Source organism: Hyla sarda, chromosome 10 (assembly GCF_029499605.1).
Source record: "Hyla sarda isolate aHylSar1 chromosome 10, aHylSar1.hap1, whole genome shotgun sequence".
Classification (NCBI taxonomy): Eukaryota; Metazoa; Chordata; class Amphibia; order Anura; family Hylidae; genus Hyla; species Hyla sarda.
The window spans coordinates 142238805-142254019 of NC_079198.1; the positions used below are offsets into that span (position 1 = coordinate 142238805).

General features: G+C 45.3%; 1 long non-coding RNA gene across 2 annotated transcripts in view; it reads right to left on the reverse strand.

Annotated features, from left to right (window-relative positions):
- Window positions 1-15215, reverse strand: part of LOC130293377 (uncharacterized) — a 102346-nt gene that overhangs the window by 46370 nt on the left and 40761 nt on the right. The window contains exon 3 of one of the 2 annotated variants that reach the window (XR_008848194.1): window positions 10596-10717. The exons of the other annotated variant lie outside the window; for it this stretch is intronic. This is a non-coding gene — a long non-coding RNA (uncharacterized LOC130293377). Of the gene's footprint in view, window positions 1-10595; window positions 10718-15215 lie in introns of those variants that run through there. 2 annotated transcript variants of the gene reach the window in all.

Consider the following 15215-nt stretch of genomic DNA (forward strand, 5'->3'; position numbering starts at 1 on the left):
CGTCTATAGTCAGAGCCGTCTATAGTCAGAGCCGTCTATAGTCAGAGCAGTCTATAGTCAGAGCAGTCTATAGTCAGAGCAGTCTATAGTCAGAGCCGTCTATAGTCAGAGCAGTCTATAGTCAGAGCCGTCTATAGTGAGAGCCGTCTATAGTCAGAGCCGTCTATAGTCAGAGCCGTCTATAGTCAGAGCAGTCTATAGTCAGAGCAGTCTGTAGTCAGAGCAGTCTGTAGTCAGAGCAGTCTATAGTCAGAGCCGTCTATAGTCAGAGCAGTCTATAGTCAGAGCAGTCTATAGTCAGAGCAGTCTATAGTCAGAGCAGTCTATAGTCAGAGCAGTCTATAGTCAGAGCCGTCTATAGTCAGAGCAGTCTATAGTCAGAGCAGTCTATAGTCAGAGCAGTCTATAGTCAGAGCAGTCTATAGTCAGAGCCGTCTATAGTCAGAGCAGTCTATAGTCAGAGCAGTCTATAGTCAGAGCAGTCTATAGTCAGAGCAGTCTATAGTCAGAACAGTCTATAGTCAGAGCAGTCTATAGTCAGAACAGTCTATAGTCAGAGCCGTCTATAGTCAGAGCAGTCTATAGTCCGAGCCGTCTATAGTCAGAGCAGTCTATAGTCAGAGCAGTCTATAGTCAGAGCCGTCTATAGTCAGAGCCGTCTATAGTCAGAGCAGTCTATAGTCAGAGCAGTCTATAGTCAGAGCAGTCTATAGTCAGAGCCGTCTATAGTCAGAGCAGTCTATAGTCAGAGCCGTCTATAGTCAGAGCAGTCTATAGTCAGAGCAGTCTATAGTCAGAGCAGTCTATAGTCAGAGCCGTCTATAGTCAGAGCAGTCTATAGTCAGAGCAGTCTATAGTCAGAGCAGTCTATAGTCAGAGCCGTCTATAGTCAGAGCCGTCTATAGTCAGAGCAGTCTATAGTCCGAGCCGTCTATAGTCAGAGCAGTCTATAGTCAGAGCAGTCTATAGTCAGAGCCGTCTATAGTCAGAGCCGTCTATAGTCAGAGCAGTCTATAGTCAGAGCAGTCTATAGTCAGAGCAGTCTATAGTCAGAGCCGTCTATAGTCAGAGCAGTCTATAGTCAGAGCCGTCTATAGTCAGAGCAGTCTATAGTCAGAGCAGTCTATAGTCAGAGCAGTCTATAGTCAGAGCCGTCTATAGTCAGAGCAGTCTATAGTCAGAGCAGTCTATAGTCAGAGCAGTCTATAGTCAGAGCCGTCTATAGTCAGAGCCGTCTATAGTCAGAGCAGTCTATAGTCAGAGCCGTCTATAGTCAGAGCCGTCTATAGTCAGAGCAGTCTATAGTCAGAACAGTCTATAGTCAGAACAGTCTATAGTCAGAGCAGTCTATAGTCAGAGCCGTCTATAGTCAGAACAGTCTATAGTCAGAACAGTCTATAGTCAGAGCAGTCTATAGTCAGAGCCGTCTATAGTCAGAGCAGTCTATAGTCAGAGCAGTCTATAGTCAGAGCAGTCTATAGTCAGAGCCGTCTAGTTCCAGAGCAGTCTATAGTCAGAGCAGTCTATAGTCAGAGCCGTCTATAGTCAGAGCAGTCTATAGTCAGAGCCGTCTATAGTGAGAGCAGTCTATAGTCAGAGCAGTCTATAGTCAGAGCAGTCTATAGTCAGAGCCGTCTATAGTCAGAGCAGTCTATAGTCAGAGCAGTCTATAGTCAGAGCCGTCTATAGTCAGAGCCGTCTATAGTCAGAGCAGTCTATAGTCAGAGCAGTCTATAGTCAGAGCCGTCTATAGTCAGAGCAGTCTATAGTCAGAGCAGTCTATAGTCAGAGCAGTCTATAGTCAGAGCAGTCTATAGTCAGAACAGTCTATAGTCAGAGCAGTCTATAGTCAGAACAGTCTATAGTCAGAGCAGTCTATAGTCAGAGCAGTCTATAGTCAGAGCAGTCTATAGTCAGAGCAGTCTAGTTCCAGAGAAGTCTATAGTCAGAGCAGTCTATAGTCAGAGCCGTCTATAGTCAGAGCAGTCTATAGTCAGAGCCGTCTATAGTGAGAGCCGTCTATAGTCAGAGCAGTCTATAGTCAGAGCAGTCTATAGTCAGAGCAGTCTATAGTCAGAGCCGTCTATAGTCAGAGCAGTCTATAGTCAGAGCAGTCTATAGTCAGAGCCGTCTATAGTCAGAGCCGTCTATAGTCAGAGCAGTCTGTAGTCAGAGCAGTCTATAGTCAGAGCCGTCTATAGTCAGAGCAGTCTATAGTCAGAGCAGTCTATAGTCAGAGCAGTCTATAGTCAGAGCAGTCTATAGTCAGAACAGTCTATAGTCAGAGCAGTCTATAGTCAGAACAGTCTATAGTCAGAGCAGTCTATAGTCAGAGCCGTCTATAGTCAGAGCAGTCTATAGTCAGAGCAGTCTATAGTCAGAGCAGTCTATAGTCAGAGCCGTCTATAGTCAGAGCAGTCTATAGTCAGAGCAGTCTATAGTCAGAACAGTCTATAGTCAGAGCAGTCTATAGTCAGAACAGTCTATAGTCAGAGCAGTCTATAGTCAGAGCCGTCTATAGTCAGAGCAGTCTATAGTCAGAGCAGTCTATAGTCAGAGCAGTCTATAGTCAGAGCCGTCTATAGTCAGAGCAGTCTATAGTCAGAGCAGTCTATAGTCAGAGCCGTCTATAGTCAGAGCAGTCTAAAGTCAGAGCCGTCTAGTTCCAGAGAAGTCAATTTGAATAATCTTCAGGTTCTTCTTGCGCCCGTTCGCATCACGTTTTTGAGTTATGTCGCTGATCTAGGTTGTTAATAGACATAACATAGAGTTATAGGAGGGTGTTCATGAATAGTGGGGTAGATGAACGTCTTGTACTCCATGAATTCACATGGTGGACGCTGGGTATTATGTCATCGTGCAGGACGTGATAAATCTCCACTTTGATTGGTGTTTTCTCTGAGACTTTTTGGATTTTTTCTCTGAGACTTTTTGCTTCACACCAAATGATGAGACTTTTTTAAAGGAAGACTGTCAGCCGGGTCACCCACCCTAAACCCAGAACACTGAGTTATATATATATATAATATAGAGTGGGGTGACCAGGAGCGCACAGAGGGGTCACGTACTAAATTATGTCCACTGGTTACGGCGGTTTGGGCTTGAGAAGTTCCATTGCTCAATCCAGTGAATTGCGCGCTGAAGGCGGGGCTCTGCCGTCTCTGCCTCCGTCGGTCAGTTCATAATACCTCCCCCGCAATTTGCATATTCATTATCTTGGATTCCACGTCCTAGTGTCACAGGTCACGCGAGCGCTGACCTCTGTCGGCAGAAGATTACGTTGAACTCTGATGTCCTGATGATGTGAGGGCTGTCCCTGCTGCGAGCGTTCTCCACGGCGTGCGCCGATTCTCGCTACATCCGGAATCGTAATCTTTAGCGTTCTGTACATTTTGTTGAGAGTGCTCGGAGCCGGAGGCCTTGATCGTGACGCCACGGCCACGCCCCTTGTGGTGTCACACCACACCCCCTCCATTCATGTCTATGGGAGGGGGCGTGTCGGATGACACGCCCCCTCCCATAGACATGAATGGAGGGGGCATGTCGTCACGAGGGGGCGTGTCCGTGACATCACGACCACTCCCGCAGGACAAACTCCCGTTGCTGGGGCTTGTGCGATCAGACATCTTATCCCCTATCATTTGGATGTCTAGCAGCGTTGTTCCCCTTTAACTGAATAGGACTGAGCTGTAGAACTGCGCGCACCCTGGTGGTGTTTTTGAAGGCATTAAGCCATTTTGTCCTGCTCCTGGACGACCTCTTGGCACAGTGCACACGTGTTTTCCTCGTGCGTGGACCATTTCTTCCATAGAGCTGGGATTACGGAGTTCGGGCGGCGGATGCGCACAGCTGAGACAACATCATGAAGCTTTTAGTGTAATTGAACAAAATGACTTTGGTTTGGATCCCAATCAGCTTCCCTTTATTCTGTAGGAAGCGAAGATGTCATTGTTCAATGGCGAAAACCTTGGGATATTCGATGAGAACAAATAATTACGGAGCCGCGCGACCATTCGCCATCACAATGAAGACTTTGCAGTTGACGGCTGATTGGAGAGGAGTTCTTGATTATCGCCATTTACTATCAAACATGGTCCGGGGGAATAAATATCGGGATCCATACAAATGGCCGCGTTAATTCTCCATGACAGTCACTAATCGGATTGTTTTCTTTGACTATGTGTAGTGTAAAATTATTATAAATATCTGCAAAGAAAATCAGGGAGAAATTAATCTTCGGATTAGAACTTGTCATCTTTCTCTCGTGGATATTAGCGTGATTAATTTAAGGCATCTTTGGTCTTATCCCGGGTCGTCTTCATTCATCATGTTCTCCACTGATTGAAAGAGACAATCTCTCGAGGGCGGTGTGAGGTGCAGGACCGCGTCCGATGCATTTCTGAGTTCGCTCCTCCCCCTTAGCTGTCTGGAGATTTCCGAAAATACAGCGAGAGGAGGGGAAGGCAGAGATGGGCAGGACGCAACTCTGTATACAACTCCCTCAGCCCCGTATACTGCTCCCTCAGCAGGAGGGATGGAAATTTTCACATCCCCACTCAGGGACGTATATTTTCGCAGCCCCGCTCACACCTCAGCCCCACTCTCAGGGCTGTGAAAATCTACGTCCCTCCTGCTGACAGGAACGGTGATGAGGTGCGAGCGGGGCTGCGAAAATATACGTCCCTCCTGCTGACAGGAACGGTGATGAGGTGCGAGCGGGGCTGTGAAAATTTATGTCCCTCCTGCTGACAGGAACGGTGATGAGGTGCGAGCAGGGCTGCGAAAATATACGTCCCTCCTGCTGACAGGAGTGGTGATGAGGTGCGAGCGGGGCTGCGTAAATATACGTCCCTCCTGCTGACAGGTGCGGTGATGAGGTGCGAGCGGGGCTGCGAAAATCTACGTCCCTCCTGCTGACAGGAGCGGGGCTGAGGTGCGAGTAGGGCTGTGAAAATCTACGTCCCTCCTGCTGACAGGAGCGGTGATGAGGTGCGAGCGGGGCTGCGAAAATCTACGTCCCTCCTGCTGACAGGAATGGTGATGAGGTGCGAGCAGGGCTGCGAAAATCTACGTCCCTCCCGCTGACAGGAGTGGTGATGAGGTGAGAGCAGGGCTGCGAAAATATACGTCCCTCCTGCTGACAGGAGTGGTGATGAGGTGCAAGCAGGGGTATGAAAATATACGTCCCTCCTGCTGACAGGAGTGGTGATGAGGTGCGAGCGGGGGTATGAAAATATACGTCCCTCCTGCTGACAGGAGCAGTGATTAAGTGTGAGCGAGGCTGCGAAAATATACGTCCCTCCTGCGGACAGGAGCGATGATGAGGTGCGAGTGGGGCTGCGAAAATATACGTCCCTCCTGCTGACAGGAGCGGTGATGAAGTGCGAGCAGGGCTGCGAAAATATACGTCCCTCCTGCGGACAGGAGCGATGATGAGGTGCGAGTGGGGCTGCGAAAATATACGTCCCTCCTGCTGACAGGAGCGGTGATGAGGTGCGAGCAGGGCTGTGAAAATATACATCCCTCCTGCTGAGGGAGCTGTATACGGGGCTGAGGGAGTTGTATACAGAGTTGAGTCCTGCCCATCTCTGCCTTCCCCTCCCCTCGCTGAACCTTTGGAAATCTCTGGACAGCTGAGGGGAGGAGCGGACGCAGAACTGCATAGGACGCTGTTCTGCACCTCACACCGGTATTGTTAGCTGCTAAATATTGTGTGGGCTGCTAAGATGGTCGACCTCCACAAAACAAAGCTGGGTGTTGGCCTTGTTGTATTATTATGCCTAGGCTCTATGTTTGGCATATATATTAGGAAATTGTTGTGGTCACATTGGCAGGTAGACATAGACATCAGATGTGTGCAATTCTGTATTGTAAGGTCCTGTGTGCACCAGGAAGTCTGAAAATATAAAAAGACCTGGCGTATTGCTACACAGAGTGGTGCCGCCATACCCTGTCAGAGTGCCTAGCCCCAAAGAATAAGGTAAGGGTCAGAGTTTAGCAGGGGCCAAGACTAAACAGCACTGAGCAGATGAAATAGTGAACGTTGTGGTGGTAAATGCTGCATGTAGGGGAGAAGGGCAAAGGTGAGTACTCGAAAGGACAGTGTTTATTGCCATTGAGGCTTCAGGGCGGCCTGCTCTGGGAGTGTGCAGAGGGTAGATCTGTAGAAAAGCTGCCTAGAAACAAGCCATGGACTGAGAAAAAGAACCTAAGGAAAATCTGTGCAGAGAAGGGGTCCAGAGTCCGCTGCATAATGATCATTGGTACAACTAAGAGGTGGGACCTTTGAATCCATATGTAATACCGCAGGATTACCTCCAGGCCAGCATAGGGATCTTTGGGAGGTTTTGCTAGAAGTAGAAAGGGCACAAAGTGTAGCTGTAGCAGAGCTCTCCAGGAAAAAGTGTGAAACAGCTGTCTCTCTCACAGCAACATAACAGGGCACCAACTCCAACGAAAATCAGAGGAAAAGACAAACCATTACACTGGTAGCTCCAGAGATCTAGTGCACCCCATGGGTAGTCTGGTGGATATATCGACATGTGCGTGCACAGATCACTGGTAGTGAACAGAACCATCCTCTGGGGAAAATGAGGTGCAGTTTAGTGTATGGGAGTGGGACGTTGTTCAGATAACAAAGACTTTATTAATAGTTCACAGCCCCAGATTGTTGTTGTGTGGGACATTGAGTTTCTGTAATCCTGGGAAACGATGTGTGAAGGCGAAAGAGACCCCCCCCGCCCTTACACAGGGGTGCCGCTAAAGAAGGGTTAATTACCCATTGGTAACTGTTGCTTTCTGTTACTACATTGTTTTATAATAAGCTCCTCAGTAAATACCTCTCATTCCTCATCTGATCATCACCCACTAGTCAGTGATCACACAAAAATCATAAAATTACTAATTTCATCTACATGCCTGCCACGTTTACCACAGTGTATGTCCGCCAGCCGGAACTTCCCGATCTGGAAACACTGGGATCTGTCGGGCAGGAAATAGTGCGTCCCTGAGCTCATCCAGATCCCCTTTCCCTGTCTACTTACGTATTCATCCTAGACAGCGGATCTACAAGTAGTTGGCGGTCCCTGCGCTATATAAGATGCAGGGGCATCACAATTCAAAATAATATAGAGAACTGTACAAAGGTCACGAGAACAGGTCAGGACATGAAGGGTAAACAGGCAGGAACAAACAAATCAACAGGAAAACAAGGTAATATGTAGCAGCAGGCATTTAAATTACTGACTAACAGGTTCAGGAAAAAATTAGACAGCAGGTATGAGAGTTATGATGTCATGACCAACTGGGGGGGACAGGGAGAGTGAGCCCTAAACTGACCCTAAAAACACTCTTCCTGCCTAATCCTAAGCGATGGATTGACAACTTGGAGCCGGTCCCTGCCTACACTAAAGTGCAGTGATGTAAAAACACATAATATACATAGTCAGTCACAGGCAGAACAGAAACGGAAAACTGCTAGACAACCAGATATACCAAACAGGATACAAATACTAACAGGGCAGAATATAAACAGGCAAACTGATAAGGAAATAAAGAACATTGTTCACACTGGGACACAGAGCAAACAAACTGGACACCCCACTCCACAAAAGGAGTAGCCATTAATAATAAAGCCAAATAGACTACTGGACAGCGGGCACACTCCACAGTGTGGTCAGGATGCTGACCCAGTAGGAAATAGAAATATAAAACACAGAACTTCATGAAAATGGATACAAGAACACCAAACTCTACAACGTAGAGGAACATTGGTCAGGATACTAGACAGGATATTTCTCAAGATACAAGACTAGAACTAGATGAGTCTTAATAGACTCCAGGACACCAAACAGGAATTATAAAATACAGAGCACGGATAACACTAGCAAGGCTAACTCAGTGTGAACACACACAAAGCAGAACCAACAAACATAATCCTAAAACCGACTAATGTAACACTAAAATACAAAGAGCATGCTATTTAACCATTGATAAAAACCCAGATAAAATCACAAGATAAATACAAGGTAAATGCTCAAAGTAGCATTAAACTAAATAACCAGCACTGAATGCAGGAGAAGTCTGGCTTAAAATAGACACACCCGAGTTCTCATTCATTTTGATGCATTAACCATTCCCTATCCAGGGAGAATAGAAAACTGCTCTGAATATCCTAGTGTTTGAATTCACACCTAAACAGAAAAATACAAAAACAAATAAATAGACATTACATATGACAAACAGGTAACCTGAAAGATCTAACTGCAAGTTTACCAGGAATGAAGGTGAGTGAACAGGTAACTGAAGTCAGGGCACTATACAGATCAAAATACACTGGTACATAATCACACAAGACACAGAAATACACCACACCAGGCTAGGGGCAAAGCAAAAAGCAATGGATCAGGGCCTATATCGCGGTGGAGCATAAAACACAAACAAGTCAGAATACAAGTCAGGATACAGGTTCCAGTAACAGACAAGACTGATCAGAAGCACAACACACAAGGAAAGGGACGAAGCAAAATAAGCAATTGATCAGGACCTATACTGTGATGGAGTACAAAACACGAACAAGTCAGAAAACAAGTCAGGATACAGGTTCAGGTAACAGACAAGATGGCATAGAAGTAAAAAACACAAAGCAAGGGACAAAGCAAGAGAAGCAATGGATCAGGACCTATACCGTGGAGGAGTACAAAACACAAACAGGTCAAAATACAAGTCAGGATACAGGTAACAGATTCAAACTAGACAGGATAAAACCTACAAAAAGTACAGACAGATCAAAAGACAGACATAGCAAAATCAAACTAACAAGATAGAACAGAAACAGACGAAACAAAAATCAGGAAAAAGCTAAAATCAAGAGAAATAGCAGAAGGCTGAGGAGGAATCAAATACCCCACCTCAGCTGCTGATTGGCCAGGGCCTGTAACTCCTAACCGACTAGTGGGCAACATGCAAAGCCCAGCTAAATGGAAACAATACACACTGCCCCCAAGAACAGACCTTTTCAGTCTCTGCCCGTTTTCTTACAAAAAAGAGTCACAGCTCATGTGTGTAGACTCTGAGTCAACCTATGCAACGGGACTGGCTGTCACTGGCAGTCACCTAACGCGCTCTCTTGATGGGGGCGCCGCTCTGCCCACTGCAAGAAAGTAGGTAGCCAGCCAGTTTCCGAAGCACCTGCCACTAATTGGAAGCACCCGCCCAGCCAGCACCACCATCGCACCCCCCCTTCCCCGGTACCATAATAATCTGCATTCTTCTGCCTGCTGGAGGAGCGCAGCGCCACCTCTATGGCAGACAGGCCAGGTCCGTCCAGCATCCTGACATTGCGTGCACCTCCATACATCCGCCCCAACTCCCGCCCCGAACCATAACCACAGTAGTAAGGAGATTACATGAGGAGGAGGTTTGTTACAGTGTGTCACCCCAATAGTAAGGAGATTACATTAGGAGGAGGTTTGTTACAGTGTGTCACCCCAGTAGTAAGGAGATTACATGAGGAGGAGGTTTGTTACAGTGTGTCACCCCAGTAGTAAGGAGATTACATGAGGAGGAGGTTTGTTACAGTGTGTCACCCCAGTAGTAAGGAGATTACAAGAGGAGGAGGTTTGTTACAGTGTGTCATCAAAGCAGTGAGGAGATTACACGAGTAGGAGGTTTCTTACAGTGTGTCACCCCAGTAGTAAGGAGATTACATGAGGAGGAGGTTTGTTACAGTGTGTCACCCCAGTAGTAAGGAGATTACATGAGGAGGAGGTTTGTTACAGTGTGTCACCCCAATAGTAAGGAGATTACATGAGGAGAAGGTTTGTTACAGTGTGTCACCCCAGTAGCAAGGAGATTACATGAGGAGGAGGTTTGTTACAGTGTGTCACCCCAGTAGTAAGGAGATTACATGAGGAGGAGGTTTGTTACAGTGTGTCACCCCAGTAGCAAGGAGATTACATGAGGAGGAGGTTTGTTACAGTGTGTCACCCCAGTAGTCAGGTCAAAGGGCGGAGTCAAGGGGTGGCAAAATTATTTTCACCTAGGTTGGTAAAAATCCTTCACAAGCCCTGCATACAAGCACTTGCCCAACCAGGGTGTCCCCAGCTGTTGCAAAACTACAATTCCCAGCATGCCATGCTAGGAGTTGTAGTTTTGCAACAGCTTGCCGAACCCAGGTTGGGAAACATAGTGTGTGGTCTCCTTGATTCATAAGATCATTGAGCGCAGTGACCAGGTCCATGACGGCGGATTATTGGCGGCTTTGTTCCTGCACGGCGCGCCCGGCCTCGGAGCACGTCTGGGCATCGTGCATCATGTGATGAAATAATCATCTTAGTGCCACTTTCAGATCAGATTCCAATTTAAACAAGAGGCTTTCAGCCCGGCATGAATACTCATTATGCTTTTGATGTTTACCATTTATTATGCCTTTTTATCCGTCACAGATTATAAACAAAGCGCCGCGGTTTTTTATGTGCCGCTCGTCCAAGATCATATCAAAAGAACGAACACAACAATCTGTATTATTGATTGCTCGTTGTTTTCCATTTTTTATTGTCCTCTGGATTGTAAATGAATTGAAATAGCGACTCGGCGTCCTTCAATGTTCTCCATAATTTGCCTGGTGCTCGGCGCGGGACATTGATTATACGGACGCCATTCAGCTGGAGTCATTGATGAATGACGGGGGGAGATTTTGGCCGGGGTCTCGTCACGGCTTGAAAACAAAAACAAAAAACAAACAAACTAATATTTCAGTTACAGTAATGAATTCTAATTTCTACGTTATTCTTGAAGGTTTACTTTAGTTCTGAGAGGTTTTATTTCCATTTTGGGTCTGTAATGTGATGGGATGGCTGCGATCAGGGTCCTGTGCCGGTAAGGAGGACACTGCGGTTGACATTATGGGGGGCCCAGGGCCCAAAAATAAAAAATTATTCTGGGGACAACTCCACACCTACATGCAAATAGTACTTGACGCAGTTGCTTCGCGATGTTGTGCGCTTGCTGTTGCAGTGCCCCCAGAAATAAGCCCCACTGCCCTGCCTCCACCACTTTGGGACCCTTGACCCTTTCACTTCTTTCCCCTGGACCCCTTATCTCCTGATGCTGAGGGGTCCACGATTGTGAGACTTCTGCACTTACACATGGTTGTACAATTCCAGTGTCACAGCAGCCGCGTTCCAACCACAATCCCTAAAGACGTAGGGGGGTATTTATGAAGCAATTTACCCTTCGTTTTCTTGGGTAAAATTGTCTCAATATTTTGGCACAGTGTGTTTTCTGCGACTTTTCATATGCGCAAATTCCTGTGTTTGCCTGTTGTATACTTGTTTTGAGTCGGGTGTTTGCAGTGGTCAGGAATTTATGAAAATGCAACTTTTTTAAAAAGTCGCAAAATTTGGCGCAAACCCTTAACCCCTTAAGGACTCAGGGTTTTTCAGTTTTTTCACTTTCGTTTTTTCCTCCTTACCTTTTAAAAATCATAACCCTTTCAATTTTCCACCTAAAAATCCATATTATGGCTTATTTTTTGCGTCACCAATTCTACTTTGCAGTGACATTAGTCATTTTACCCAAAAATGCACGGCGAAACGGAAACAAAAATCATTGTGTGACAAAATCGAAGAAAAAACGCCATTTTGTAACTTTTGGGGGCTTCCGTTTCTACGCAGTGCATATTTCGGTAAAAATTACACCTTATCTTTATTCTGTAGGTCCATACGGTTAAAATGATACCCTACTTATATAGGTGATTTTGTCGCACTTCTGGAAAAAATCATAACTACATGCAGGAAAATTTATACGTTTAAAAATGTCATCTTCTGACCCCTATAACTTTTTTATTTTTCCACATACAGGGCGGTATGAGGACTCATTTTTTGCGCCGTGATCTGAAGTTTTTATTGGTATGATTTTTGTTTTGATCTGACTTTTTGATCACTTTTTATTCATTTTTTAATGGTTTAAAAAGTGACCAAAATACGCTTTTTTGGACTTTGTAATTTTTTTGCGCGCACGTCATTGACCGTGCGGTTTAATTAATGATATATTTTTATAGTTCGGACATTTACGCACGCGGCGATACCACATATGTTTATATATTTTTTTTTTTACTGTTTTATTTTTTTTATGGGAAAAGGGGGGTGATTCAAACTTTTATTAGGGAAGGGGTTAAATGACCTTTATTAACACTTTTTTTTTACATTTTTTTTGCAGTGTTATAGGTCCCATAGGGACCTATAACACTGCACACACTGATCTCCTATGCTGATCACTGGCGTGTATTAACACGCCTGTGATCAGCATTATCGGCGCTTGACTGCTCCTGCCTGGATCTCAGGCACAGAGCAGTCATTCGCCGATCGGACACCGAGGAGGCAGGTAAGGGCCCTCCCGGTGTCCATTCAGCTGTCCGGGACGCCGCGATTTCACCGCGGCGGTCCCGAACAGCCCGACTGAGCAGCCGGGTCACTTTCAGTTTCGCTTTAGAAGCGCTTCTAAAGGGTTAATACCACACATCGCCGCTATCGGCAATGTGTGGTATTAGCCGCGGGTCCCGGCCGTTGATGAGAGCCGGGACCGACGCGATAAGATGCGGGATCGCGGCGCGATCCCGCTTCATATCGCGGGAGCCGGCGCAGGACGTAAATATACGTCCTGCGCCGTTAAGGGGTTAAAAAGGGCACAAATCACCACCTTAAAGAGTGCCATGAAAAACACACATTGTGAAAATTTCTTGAAATTACTAAATATAAGCAAATCACCTTGTTATATATATATATATATATATATATATATATATATATATATATATGTATATATATCATTATTTATATATATATATATATATATATATATATATATATATATATATATAATTTTTTAAATTATTATTTCCTTAAAAAAAAATATAACTTTTTTTTTTTTTGTAAACATTTTTCAATATGGTTAGGATGGACATGTTTAAAAGTCTGGATATTTGGCACAATTAAGTTTACAAACCATACTTGTTTACATGTTTATCCAAATTAATATTTTTAAATTACTTAGTTTTTATGGATGCAAATTAGACACCTTTTGTAATATGTTTGTTTCACAATTTTCTAGTAGTTTATCAAGAAAACGGTTCATCAGAATCCCACCACTAGGGGTCGCCATTCCTACAGGAACACTAACCAGTTGTGCAGCAGCCTCAGGCTTGTCCATGAGTCATAGACAAGAGATAACTCAGGGACAAGGCTACATGAACAGGAGCACCAATCACATCCCACCACCACAAGGAGGGACACGCTCCCTCCCACCACCCCAAAATAGGGGCACGCCCCCTTGCCTTTATCAGATTTATAACCCTTTGAGCTAATGAAAAGATGTAAAATGAAATGTAAAATAAAGGACATTCACAATGAAGCTACTAAACTGCTCTATAGTAACACACAAGGAATCACCTCTGAAAGAGCTTCCTGGATCTATCACCTGAAAGGAGGGTAAAATTCTACCAAATTTATAGCCTGACTTGCGCCTTTTCAAGATTTTCGAGTGAATCACTTCGTCTCTCCCTTAGAGATGCATGGAAGGGGCGTGTCGGCAGCCTCTTCGTGCGATGGTTGACATGCCCCATTCAGGAAGAAAGCCGGGGCGCTGTGCGGGGGATCGCGGGGGGTCCTTAGGATAGGGGATAGGTTTTTATATCCTGGAGTACTCCTTTTAATGTGTTTGGGGGGCTGTGAGTCTTCTTTTTTTGTGCATACCCTAATATACACTGAGGCAAAACAAGAGTGTAAAGGTTTAAATTTGCATATACTTATACTGTATCAGATGAATGATGCCTTGGTCACGTGATACACTCTAATCCTATGGCTTTTGGAGAAATCCATAGTCCAGCCTCCGCTCACAGGAAATGGGGTGGACTTAAAGGGGTATTCCGATGCTCAACTGTTCCAAATGCTGTAGCCGGCGCTGGGAGCTCGTGACGTAATAGCCCCACCCACTCATGGTGTCACGCCCTGCTCCGTCAATGCAAGTCTATGGGATGGGGCGTGACTGCGTCACGCCCCCTCCCATAGACTTGCATTGAAGGGGCATGGCAGTGATTAGTGGGCGTGGTCGTGATGTCAGAAGCCTCCGCCCCACATCGCCAGTCACCCGGCACAGAGCGAAGTTCGCTCTGTGCACCGGATGTCTGAGATCAGACATCTTATCCCTTATCCTTTGGAAGGACTACTACTCCCAGCTGACCTTCACTGCCATTGTTCCAGTGCGCTAAAACAGGATGAAGTACATTTCATCGCCTTATTGCTCTCGTACGTTGCTATACCGTGAGCCTGAATATTATTTACATCGCTATCAGCTGCTCGCGGATTATTTCACATTCTCTTACCGTATACTAAATCGTCACTTATAAGTACTTGAAATTCAAAACCAGTTATGGAAATCCCTAAAGCGATTAAAATTATAGGCAGCATCTGTATTTTACTACTTGTCAAGCTATATCATTTCAAATATATTCCTACCGTAACGTGGAACATTAATGCCGCGCTGTAACGTGTTCATCATTGACTCCATCCTTCTCCATGTGGGGAATTATCTCCTATATCTCCATCCTGTGCTCATTACCGGCTGTTTATCTTTACATGATCTCAATGTTAAGGAAAGTATGTGCCCCCTCCCGAGGCCTAGATATAGGAGGGTGATGGGGAATATGCCTTCAGTGCAGTCACTTGGCCAATGTATTGAAATATATGTTTAGGGCCCATAACCCCCTGTACCCTCTACTGACAAAGTCAAATAAAGCTGATTTATTAGAAATTATTAACTCTAAATATTTATTATTGGCTTAAATATTCTTCTAGTTCAACAAAATTGCAGGGATTCAAATAAATCAGTGTTTCCCAACCCACAATCCTCCAGCTGTTGCAAAACTACAACTCTCAGGGAGGAGGAGGCCGAGCTACATTTGTCTTCTTTATCTACAGGGTAGGTGGAGGCTGAGTTCCTATTGTCTTCTCTATCTATAAGGAAGGTAGAGGCTGAGCTTCTATGATATGTTCTATCTACAAGGAAGGTAGAGGCTGAGCCTATATGGTATTTTCTATATGCAGGAAAGGTAAAGGCTGAGCTCCTATTGTCTTCTCTGTCTACAAGGAAGGTAGAGGCTGAGCTTCCATGATATGTTCTATCTACAAGGAAGGTAGAGGCTGAGCCTATATGGTATT